This window comes from Haplochromis burtoni, unplaced genomic scaffold (genome assembly GCF_018398535.1).
Source record: "Haplochromis burtoni strain Fernald_Lab_line unplaced genomic scaffold, NCSU_Asbu1 Contig_346, whole genome shotgun sequence".
Lineage (NCBI taxonomy): Eukaryota > Metazoa > Chordata > Actinopteri > Cichliformes > Cichlidae > Haplochromis > Haplochromis burtoni.
In genome coordinates, this window is record NW_024582707.1 from 412242 (window position 1) to 424664 (window position 12423).

The window sequence follows — 12423 nt, forward strand, 5'->3', positions numbered from 1 at the left end:
TCTCCACCTAACTTATCTCAAAGTAAGTAGTTTGTCTTCTCTCCAGGAGGTACAGTGAGGAACATTAAATTGTAAGGGTTACCCCACGCTTTTTTCTTCTGTTAAGAAAAAAAAAGAGCCCCCACCCACCCCCACTCTCCCTTTGCTGTATATTTAAGTCCCTTCATGTCAGTGCTTCAATCATCCTCTCCCATAGCTTCACCTCAAACAGGACCATGACCTGCTGACCTGCCCACTGACCCCTCAACAGACCACCTCCCCCGAATGTTGCCACAGTGTGGGCTGAGGATTAGCTGCTAGGGAAACAGTAGCCACTCTAATCCTCGTGCTTTTGTTTTTCTTAGATCTTGAGAGTTGCAGTGACTATTTGAAAATGCAGTTTGAAAGGTAAAACTTTGAGTTATGGGGAAAGGAATGTTTGTATAAGCGTGTGTGTGTGTGTGCGTATTTGTGCGTGGGATAGGGGAGTATGGAGTGGTAACCTATATGACCCCTGGATTCCTGTAGACTCGAAGCCTAATCACTCCCAGCAGAAATAATTGGAACACTAATACACCCCCGTGTGCTCACACACAGTGAGCTATTTCGACTCTGTGATAAAGTGTTTCTCATTTGGGCATGCACACAAACTCACACACATAGAGGATGAATTAGATAAAGACAGACTGACCCTGGACTCTTCTGTATTAACTATCTAAGTTTTAGCTTTTTTCCACTGAGAGGAAGGCAGAGAGAGCAGAAACATCCATATTTTCCATCATATTTCTCTGATAAACTTAGATGAATGTTGTTTTGTATATAAGAATGATTTGGTTCTCTGTGCTGCAGACTGGTTGGAAACATTTTTCTTCTAAAATTATATTTCCAAAATATTATTTTTAGCCAGGATTACTATATTTTTGTTTCCACTGACAGTAAGTCATATTTAGTTATATGGCTGTTCTTCCACAAACTGTACAGATCAGGCATCAGTGACACTGATTAAGTTAAACACAGCTTGAAAACACTTGAAAACACTTGAAAACACCCTGACTCTAAAATCCTGGGTGGGTACTGGTGGGTAGCAAACATGCATACCAACTTTAGGCAGGCCAAAACAGTGTTAATAGTCAGTCAGATATATGGAAGGGCCATCATCTCATGATAGGTCAAGCAATCAAGCTCTCCCCACAATCCTATCTGCACTAATGTTATGTCCATTGTCTGGGAGGAAAAGGTTTCCATGCAGATGGTGTGTGGATGTGGGGGCCGAGTTACTAGACAGAAGCTAGCAGAACAGTCTCAACAGAGACGAAGCACTTCTTGGATTTAAATTGTTTTGGTTTCAGGTGCTCTTTGGATGGATATAGATTTAATAATCAAAGAACTCCAAAGCGCTCTCATTTTGAATATGATTCAAAATGCCTTTGGACTCCTTCACCTGTCAAGGTTTCAAAGTTTCCTCCTTTGGTGGGCACCACTGGTGGAATATTCCACTGTTAGCTAGAGGATTGTTATTATTGGAACACCACTAGAAAACATCTAGAGTTTTCAGAAACTGTGTTTAACTCCTGGATGAAAACTTGTACATCGAAACGCATCAGAGTTTTCGAGGTCAAACATGACCATCAAGGCATTTTGAATAATATTTGAAAAGAGAGCGCCTTGGAGTTCTTAACAGTCCATCATATAAATTAAGATGTCAAAATAGGAGTCAAACATCATCCCTGCACATCATCGTAAACACACATATATTTACATTTATTCAAATTGTGTTTTTGGAAATGTCTTGTATTTAGTACATTGCATGAAAATACCAGGCAGATCAGTGCAGGCTCATCTGGTTAGTTTGCAGTCTTGTGGTAAAGTTTACAGTGATGCACTATAATAGACTGGTTGCATGTAGGGTGCTGTTGATAGATTATATTAAGAGTAGCAGACATACATTTTTTTTTAAAGTATTTATAATGATAAGGTTATTTCACCCATTTTACCTTTTACACTAGCTTTATACTCTCTAAAGATTAGAAATCATCCATATATTTTGTGTAACATCAGCTCATTCCTTCTTTTTAAGAGCAGTGAATATTTGAGTAGCAGCACAAGTCAACTGATAACGGTCTGTACACAAAGAAAAATCTGCTGGAGCTTACCAAATAAATTATTATGTGACTTAACTTCTAAGTGAGTCTTGTCCACATGCTGCGCTGTTACACCTGATTTTAGCATCTCCTCGTCTCTGACCCAAATCCCTCTTAAACCCCCTATTAAGTGCTGTCAGAGTTTTTGACAACACACACCAAGAAACTCACAAATAACTGACTACCCACAAATCATCCAAGCTTCTTGCTTCCAGTTATGAGTGTATGCAAACAACAAACTATACTCACACATGAAGGGCACACACTGTTTAAACAAAGCTCTGTTTTATGTTTTATGGCAGTTGACACCATTACCAGACATGTGTGTAAAGCAGCTATCAGTCTGTCTAGATAGAGAGAAATAATTATTAACTGATGAGGAATATGGTATAAATTTAATTTTTTAGAAGAAAAAACAAAACACAAATACATTCTTCTCTCACCAGCTGGGAAATTTTCTTTCACATTGTCTATTTTGTGGCAGAACAAATGGAAAGAGGAAGAAGAAAGTGCGAGGGGTCAAAAGATTATATCTGGTCAGTGGCAGGAGTGAAAGGTTAAAGCTAGAATGCTTCCTGTCAACAAAGAGTCAGTGGGGCGATGTTATCAGCCAGCATAAAACCATGCATATTTATTTATGCATAACTTGCTTTCCCTTATGTTTAAATGTATGACACTTAAAAGTAATAGACATACCAAAAGAAAAACCTGCAGTGTCAAAAACAACAAATCGTTGTCGTCTTTGTTCCTGATTTGGGTAAAATAAAAAGATATACTGTAATCAATATCCTTACCCAACCTCTCTCTGTAAATCTGTTCTCTCCTCAGGGTTTACCACAGGCCTGGCACTACTTAGCTGTGGTATGAGGGAGTATACGGGCAGTAACAATGGAAACTAGCGTTGGTAACCTAATAGGGTAGTTTTAGTATTCTGCATTAGAACTAAAATCTGCTAGGAGATCCTAAAGTCTCAAATTAAGAAATCATAATGTTACAGCCGATTTGTTATGAAAATAATATTGTAGTTTAACCCACATATAGATTTAATAGAGATTTGGTAACATATAGTGGTTTAGGAGTGATTACAAAGTGAGCACACTTCTGGATTCTCTGTGAATAACAATGACATGATATCTGTCCAGGAGCTCAACCCCCCCAAACCATGTGGATTAAGCATGTGATAATCATCCCATGTTTTAAAAAGTGAACAAAAACTCAAATGTCCTACGTTCCATGTACTGTGTGTGGGGCTTTTTGAAATTGTTTGTAACCAGATCTGCCTTTTTTCCCACTCACTCATGAGAAAACAAACCGATTCCCCTGAAATAAAGTGGCAGACAACCAGTGAGGCCTTACAAGGAAGAGTTCAGTTCAACAGAAACGCTAAAGAAACTGAGAAAATGTCTCACTGACAAGCGGTTAAAGAAAAAGAAAAGAGGAAGGTGTGGAGAAGACAAGGAACAGAAAAAAGAGATGATGATGATGAAAAAAAAGTTTCTTTTTCCTTGAACAAATTCACTTCTCTCATCCTCTTTGGGATCAGTCAACTATTTGATAGATCAGTTTGTTTTTAAAGCAGAGCAGTGTGCGCTCATCAGAGCTAAGTAATCTGTACAAAAGATAGAGGGAATGAGCAGGTCAAGAAGAAAAAGGTAAGGTAGCAGTGAAATCTCTTAATTCCTCATACATTGTGCTATGACTAGTTTGCCAGTGATTTTCGACACTCATGCTGTATATTAAAGTGGAGTCATGCATGACATAATAAACTCACATAATTAGGTTAGACGGGTTTCCCCTCTGAAGCTTAATGTGAATATCAATCTTAATTTCCTCTGATAGAAAGCATCAGAAGTTCAATATGAAAACACATTTAGAAAACATTATGTAACACATTGTGACATATTAGCGCTTTTGTTTGTCTTGTGTCCCTGAGGAAGATTCTTCGAAATCTTAACAGGTTTTCAGAAGAATGACTCTAACTATTGAGTGAAGAAGCCTGATTATCAATCGCACGCGACACGATGAAGGGAAAAAGTGAGAGATGACTGGGGAGGTACACATGAATCAGTTAAAGCCTCTCTGGGATGTGGGTCCCTTTGTCATCAAACACGTGTAATGTCAGCTGAACAAGAGGCCTAAGTAATCAACTCGGAGGTAGGTGTCCCCATCTGTACCCTCTGATCTAGCCCCAGTAAGCGAGTGCAGGGAATTACTGGATTAACATGACAAAGAAATGCTGTGATCCTCAAAGAAAGACCAGATAGGAAAGTAGTAATCCTCAAACAGCTCACATTAAACCAGCCTGTGCTTCTTAAGTGATGCCATGTTTGTGTTATCATCACATCTGTGGCATTTTGAGTTTAAATGTGGGCATCTGAGCCGTCGATGACTACAACAAAACTGTGTACCACCACCTTTTATTCTTTATCTTTTCCACAGTATTTATAGGGCCGGTGCAAACTGATGATAACATCACCGCAAATACAGCAGTGTTATCTAAGTGGCTAATGTTCAGCTCTTGTTCCTTTGCCAGGTAATAAAATATCCAATAAAAAGCAGTGAAGCTGAGGACCTGTCTTCACATGGCCTCAAACAGGGCAAGTGAAGCATCAAGCAGCATGACAGAAGTATGAATAGTCAGAAATAATAGTAAGGACACTTATTTGTAAATATGCTGTTGTTCACGTTCATGTTGCCTTGACAACAGAGACTGTAACAGGAGTTACTACATGATGACTGGGTGCCAGCATGTGATTTAGGGCTGCACAGGGAAAACCAGTTTAATGTTTTTCAAACCATCATTGAGGGGATGGTTATATATTTCTCACATTAACTGCATTTGTCTGCGATCACATGCTTACAAAGCATATAGCTAACCAGGTGGACTTGTCACACTTGTTGTAGGCTGCATCTGTGTACTGCACAGTTACTTTTCTGGAAAGGTGCACATCAGGCGCTGACGTAGACTGCAGTTTAAGGTTTATGGTTCTGGCATGGCAGCAGTGTAGATTTAACCTAGCACTACAAATCAAGCTTTAAGGCCACTGGAAATGTGTGGGCCAAGGTCCCACATTCTTTTTCATTTTCATTGTATTTGTAACTCCCTTTATGAGGTATCTTTATTTGGTGAATAAACACCAGGCATGAGAACACACTAGCAGTCGTACAACTTCTTGACATTGGAGCAGCGTGATCCTGTTTCAACATAATAAGAGAGGCTGGAATGGTATGATCTTTTTTTTTTTGAAGGGATGACAAGTTGCAATAGAAATATGGGGCTGAAAGAAAATAGAAAGAGAGAGAGAGAGAGTGAAAATGAGCAAGGGAGCAAGAGATGACAGAAAGTGAGGCAGAGGTCTGTTTTTATTGGACTGTTTCTGGAAGCTACAAATGTTCCCTCAACTTTACAGGGGGGAAAATCTCCCACAAATATTTTTTTTAGTGTGAGAAGAGAAGAGAAGAGAAGAGAAGAGAAGAGAAGAGAAGAGAAGAGAAGAGAAGAGAAGAGAAGAGAAGAGAAGAGAAGAGAAGAGAAGAGAAGAGAAGAGAAGAGAAGAGAAGAGAAGAGAAGAGAAGAGAAGAGAAGAGGCCAGTTTGCCATTATACTTCCGAAAGCTGAGACAGAATGTTTGTTATGTCATGGAAATTAGCAGTAGTCCAGCACATGTCTCTCCAAGCACCGATTTGTTACCATAACAATAGATCCATTTGGTTAAACATTTCATTATTTAACTTTTTCCATGTTACGGTGCTGGGTGGCCAATGAATATAGATGCCATCTTGGAACCAGATGGTAGAAGTAAACAACAGGGAGAACCATCAGGATGGTCTGTGGACCAAGGCAGAGAAATAAAATGTGTGTGAAGAGCTACCAGTGACTAATTTTGTTGTCCAGCATCTAGCTCTTCTGTTTTTTTATCTCCTTTGTTGCAAATAGCATACACACAGCTTTTCTCATCCCCCATCAAAAGTCAGGGGACGAGTGTGTTTTTCTACATTTTCCCTTTCTTCTCTTTTCAGCTCTTTCAGTCATTTCTCCAAAAGGTGAGCTCCTCATGGGACAGGTGTGTCCCCCTCCATCTCCCCAATCTTCCTATTTGCCCCTCCCTGGCACCAAGGGACAGGTGTGGGATGTACTGGCCTTGCAGCGACCTCCTTTCCTGTGCTGTAGTCCGGGGTCTCCTCCCCCCACCATTCCTCATTCTTTTCTTCCTGTGCCTACCTATAGTCCTGCCTTCCACCTGCTCTGACCCCACCTGCCTCTGAGGAGAACGTTTATATCTCGGAGGGGGTAAACAAAGTGAGACAGCAGGAGAGATGATTAGGCTAAAAGAAGAAGAATTGTGGAGGGGGAGGTTGGAAGACAGGACAAATGCAGAGAAGTCACACATCTCCTGGAGTGAATACTGAGAGTGCGAGTGAATAACAGAGCAAAGAGTCAGAAAGAGTGAGGCAGACATGTGATACGCCACAGCCGACCAGTTTTCTTTGTTCTTTCCCTCCAGCGACTGACAGACAGGACAATAGCACTGGGCACAGCTCCTTCTCGAGCTCTCTTTTGCTCTTCCACGCTCTTTCTCTGCATTCTCCTCACCCATCTCTCTGCTCCATTCATCCGTGGCTCATACTGTCGCGCATAGCGTTAGATCTGAAAAAAAAAAAAAAAGCCAACAAAACCTAATAATCATGTGTTTTGGTAGCATGTGCTTAGATGACTCTCACACTAAGTTTCCACCATTATCTCAGTGCCCCGGGAAAACATAAAGACAAAAATGGGAAACGTGGTGAAAAAAAAAAAGAACCGCATCTGTGGAGCGCTGTGAGAGTAAAAATACATTTTAGGGAAGAAAAAATAGGAAAAATGTCCCTGAAATTTCCCACACTTTCCCCAACCAGTAATGCCCACATGATATTTAATGTGCATTCTTGAGCCATATTAAAAGAACATTTTTTGTGGGGTATTGAAGGAAAATGTTTGTTTTTTCGAAATATAACAAACACTGAAAATTACAACCAAGATCAACCGGTAAAAATAGGCATGTCTCTTGTTGCTAATAAAAATGTTCTATTCTGCATATAGTGTTAATATCAAGGAACAAAAAGTTACATTCGATTCAATTAAATGTTATTTACAAATCACAACTCAAGGTGCTTTATGTTGTAAGGTAAAGACCCTGCAGTTATACAGCACCAGGCTCATCTCCAACGACTGGTTGGGGGTGAGAACAAATACAGTGTTTCATTAAACTATAGTGAGACAGTCAGTCACTGAAAGGAATGTTTCAATACGCAACTTCACACAGACATGTGAAGTTATGTATTGATGTACAGATTCACTTTTCCCTGATTTACAATCTGTCAGTAAATTTTCATGTGATTGAATTTCATCTGCAGCAAAGTCAGTCAGAAACTCGGTGAGGATTCTTTGTAATTAGTGGAAGAGCAAATTCAATAACAGCAGTTTCATTTAAAAAATGTACAAAAAGACACTGAGCAGCAGCAGCAGTTGTTTTGATTTTCACGTCTTGAGTAAACATCCTCTCGTTCCACTTCTGAATGTTATGAAAGTCCAGACCGATGTCTTTCACATGGTCTGACAAACATGTTCATTCGAACCTTTCAGAAACATTTCTACTGTTTTTGTATTTTTCCTCTTTTTTCTGTCCCTTTGCTTTTTTACTTACTCTCTGTCTGAACTCTTCACCCCATGGCTGCACTTCTGACTCTGTCTCAGCTTTACTTGCCTACCTGGCTCACACAAAGACTCATTCACACACTCGTACACCTGCCCTGTATTCAAACACACACCCGCACATATGAGCATGTAGCAGAAATCTGCTTCTTTGTTACTTTTATTGATGGTAGACAGACAGTAAGGGATGTAAAAGTCATTTAAATATAGCGTTGAAGATATAGAGAATATGTATGCTTTAAGATGGAATATGGTGGAAAAAGATCTTTAAACACAGAGCAGGGAATAAGGAGTGGAAAGTATGGTAAGGCCTCCGTTCCACACTAAGACTCCTGAGACCCATCCATTGTCCAGCCGACATCCTCTTTGTGTGTGTGTGTGTGTGTGTGTGTGTGCGTAACAGGATGTCCCTGACATCTCTGAAAAGCAACTTTACCCCCCCTCCACACTCTGCACGCCCATTCCTGTGCATTGTTTCCTACAGAGGAGCAAGAGGCAGAGAGAGGGATATCATACGTCTAAGTGTGTCTGTGTGAGCGGGAGGAAGAAACAAAGCAAGGTAGTAAAAAGGTGGATGCAAAAAGGAGATGGAGCAACTGTGCACATGGGAGATGCTGTTGCGCTGCAGAATGTGAGAGAGTTTCTCTGAGACAGAGAGCCGGACAGAAAGGGGGAGTCGGGCACACATGACAAAGGGACTGAAAAGAGCGGAGGAGAGATGGATAATGGATGATAATGTGAGAAACAGGAGAAGAGCCAGTGAAAGAGATGATCTGATCTGACTGCTCCCCACACAGCAAAGACACGGTGGAAACACGACAAAGGGCAAACATGAGAGGAGAGAGGAAACACTCAGGACACATCCACACATATACAATTTACTTTTAAAATGTTTCTTTGTTTGCACCTAGCATCTGCACCCCCCATCCAGCATTTAATGACCATTTAAAGTTTTAAATTGCTGAGTTATACCCACATTTACTTTTTGGCTCTTATTAGTTATAAAGATTAAGCCAAAAGCTAGCTGTGCTTGCATACCATGTTCCTTCTCTGAAACATTTTAATTCAAAACACTTTTTAAACATAATATCAGTTATTTGCAGCACTGCTTCACTTTTTGTGCCACTAAACCTGAGTTGGTAAGATGCCAACTTCTTGCCACCACACTGTCAGGAACATCAGTGCATGTACAGGCATTAAAAGTAAGACTGGATTTAAAAAAGAAAGCATAATAATCTGGGTTATATTGATATATTTGTTCATTTAGAGCAGGGACTTTACATTGAATCTTAATTGTGTCGGATAAGTGAAACTCCACTTAAAAAACGTGTAACTACACATTTAATTCCTGAGATATCTTAACATAAGATAGAGAAGTTCAAGTTCAACAGCATACGTGTTAAATGTTTTAAATGACAGTAAAAACCTCTGGTACATCACTGCCCCGACCATCGACCAACTACATTGGTGTATTTAAATGACTATGGAGGAGGTCTTTATCTTTATTTATCAGCAGGAAAAGCTGTAAAACTTATAAAAATACAGCAAAAAGATCAGAAATTTATGCAATTCTTCATATTTCCCAAAGCTGTCCAGTGGGCCAAAGTGGCGTCGTTGCCAGGCCGATTCTGGCCCCAGGGCCTTATGTTTGACACCCCTGATTTAGAGAGCTGCAAACTCAAAAATCTAAACCTGATTTGACTATAAATGTTCCTTTTCCCCCCCCTATTTCTTCTCCACTTGATCACCGTTTTCAAGGAACTTGGCAGACAGGTGGTTCCAAACATCTTGAAGAACTTTTTCTGTGGATTCAGGCAGACTCAGTTATTTCTGTGTTGTAATGTTTTTTACTGAAAAACAGACCTGTGATGTTTTTCTTGTTGCTGAAAATAGTTCTTTACTTCAGTTACACAATCCTATATTTTTGGCACGGGCGATGTTCCTCAAAATTAGGACCGATTTTTGGACCCTGTTTTGGGATATAATGTCCACAAATCTTAAATACTGCAATAAAAACATGAATCAATGTTTTCTTAGGCCCTAGATTTAAACTATTCACCTTTCTTTAAAACAAATATAAAACCACAGCCAGTGCAGTTTGCTTAGCAGCTGAAAGGCTGACAACAGGACAGCTAAACTTGTTCTGCCAAAAGGTAACAAAATCCATCTATAAGGATCTCCAGAGCTCACTCATCATGGGGTTATGTGGATAACTAATTTTTAGTTTGGACTGGGCAGACTACCAGTGTTACCCTGGCACGGCAGCACAGGAGTCCAACTCAGCCCACACTTTGAAATAGTAAGATCAGCCTGCCTGCAAGTCTATATACATGATGTCCATAAAAGATGGACAGAGCTTCCATGAAAGACTTGAGCATTTATCACAGTCACTATTTTGGTTTCGACAAAACCAGATGTGACTAAGGAGGGTTGGCTGTGAAACCACTTGCTTATTGGCTAAAGACTTGTCACTCATACGTCATTGTCCAATGAGCATATCAGGAATAATCCTCCATTTTAAACCACAATATGACCAAGATTTACAAAATCTTGTAAATCTAATTCAATATACCCTGATTTAAACTACTGAGCTCATAAGTTTAGCAGAAAAGTGTTTACAGAGGTCTAGTTGTAGGACTGGAAGTCTTTTTGCAATCACAACTATCACCATCTATGTTCTTTGAGGAGAATCAAAGAACCAAAGCACTTCTGCATTGTTTTTTTTGTTTTATTTTTGGACCTGGAAGCTACATCCGTATTTTATCTTGTCTGTGGCAATATCGTCTTCTATCGTCTGCCCCCAGTTCACCCTATCCCTCTGTCACACTAGCCTCTGCATGTCATCCTTCACTACATCCATGAATCTTCTCTGTGGGCTTCCTCTTTTCCTCCTGCCTGTGAGCTCCATGTTCTGTATTCTTTGTCCAGTATATCCACTATCCCTCCTCCACACATGTCCAAACCATCTCAGCCCACCCTCTCTAACTTTGCCTCCAAACTGCTCAGCCTGAGCTGTTCCTCTGATGTCCATCCTGGTTACTCCTGATGAAACTCTTGGTATCATCAGATTTGCCATTTTTAGTTTGGCGTCCTGTCTTTTTGTCCATCTGTCTGTTGACCTCATACATTTAAAGTCACTCACTACCTCTACTCTTTGCAACTTCACTGTTACACGTATGCCTGCTGGACACCTGGGAGGACTTTCTGCCTTCAAAGGGCCTGTGAGGAATCAACCATTAATGTCTGTTCGTTAGTATTTTTGACACCAGACATGAGAGAGAAAGAGAGAAAGATGAGTTTCGGTTTTTGATTTAACCCATACCATTAAACCCACTATTTTTTGTTTTAATGAGTAACTGATCCCATTTTTACAAATAACGTTCCAGTGTCCAACAACCAGCACCAAAAACCCAACTTCAGACCAAAGAAGATACTCAAATGAAAAATAAGTTACGTGACACACTTCCTAGCCTATACTGTTATGCATGTCTAGTATGAATGGCTCACTGCGGGGATTTTGTCGGCTGTCGGCTCTCTGGTTCTTTGGGATGCTGGGTGCTTGCCAGACTATTTGTCTGCCTGACTTTGTTTTGACTGTCTGTACATGCATTCTTCGGTTTCATGTACTCGGCAACCAATGAGTCACGACTTTGTATGTTTGAATCTGAAAGCTCTACGAAGTGCTTCTTTCTGCATGAGGCAAAGTTAAAATAATAAGACCATCACTTAGCCTAGGCCCTTAAAGGGTCTTGAACAAACACAGATAAGCAATGATGAGATTTCCAAGTGCTGATTTTTTTTCCATACAGGAGGGTAACTCCATAGGCTCAGTTGACCAGGGAACATTTTAGGAAACATGCCTCAGAGGCAGAGAGGGTAGAGGTTAGCAAAATCGGGACAGGCTATCACAATTTGACCATGAGAACATTTCCATGTGTGTGCTTGACTTTTTGAGCACATTTTTGTGTGCAGCTATAAGCGTTATATGTGTGGGCGCTGTGTGTGTGTGTCCATGTGTCTGTCTTTGCTTAATCCATATATAATGAGGGATGTGTATAATATCTCTTGGGCTTTAGCCTTGATGACAGCAGTGTGTTTCCATTAAATCACCCTGTCTATTTCTCTCGTCTTTCCTTTCTCCTTTCTCTCTCTCTTCTTCCCCCTTTCTTCTTTTTTATGCTTCCATGCTGTCTGTCGCTTGTCCATCTCACCTCTCCATCTTTCTCCGTATTTTCCTTGACCTTTTTCCTTTTGTACTGCTCTCCTGCCACTGTACCCATCTAATTTTGTTGTCCTCTCCTTCCTCCCTCATCCTTACTCATTCTTGCTGTATGTTTTCATGCCTTGTATGTGCTGACAGCCCCAATGAGGTGGTCTACTGGCAGACATCTGAAAAATGTACCTGTGCAATTACTACCACTCCTATGTAGACACAGACAAAGAAAAGAGCCCCAGAAAAAAAACATCAAATTCCACAATGGAGAAACGTGTAGTTAGAGTTTCAACACTTAACACTCAGGTGTCCTAAAAGTTAGACAGTAGGTGTTGTGTGAGTTGCCAAAAAGAGGCAGAACTGTACCTGTCAGTTTGAGATGATCCTCTGTGTGAAAG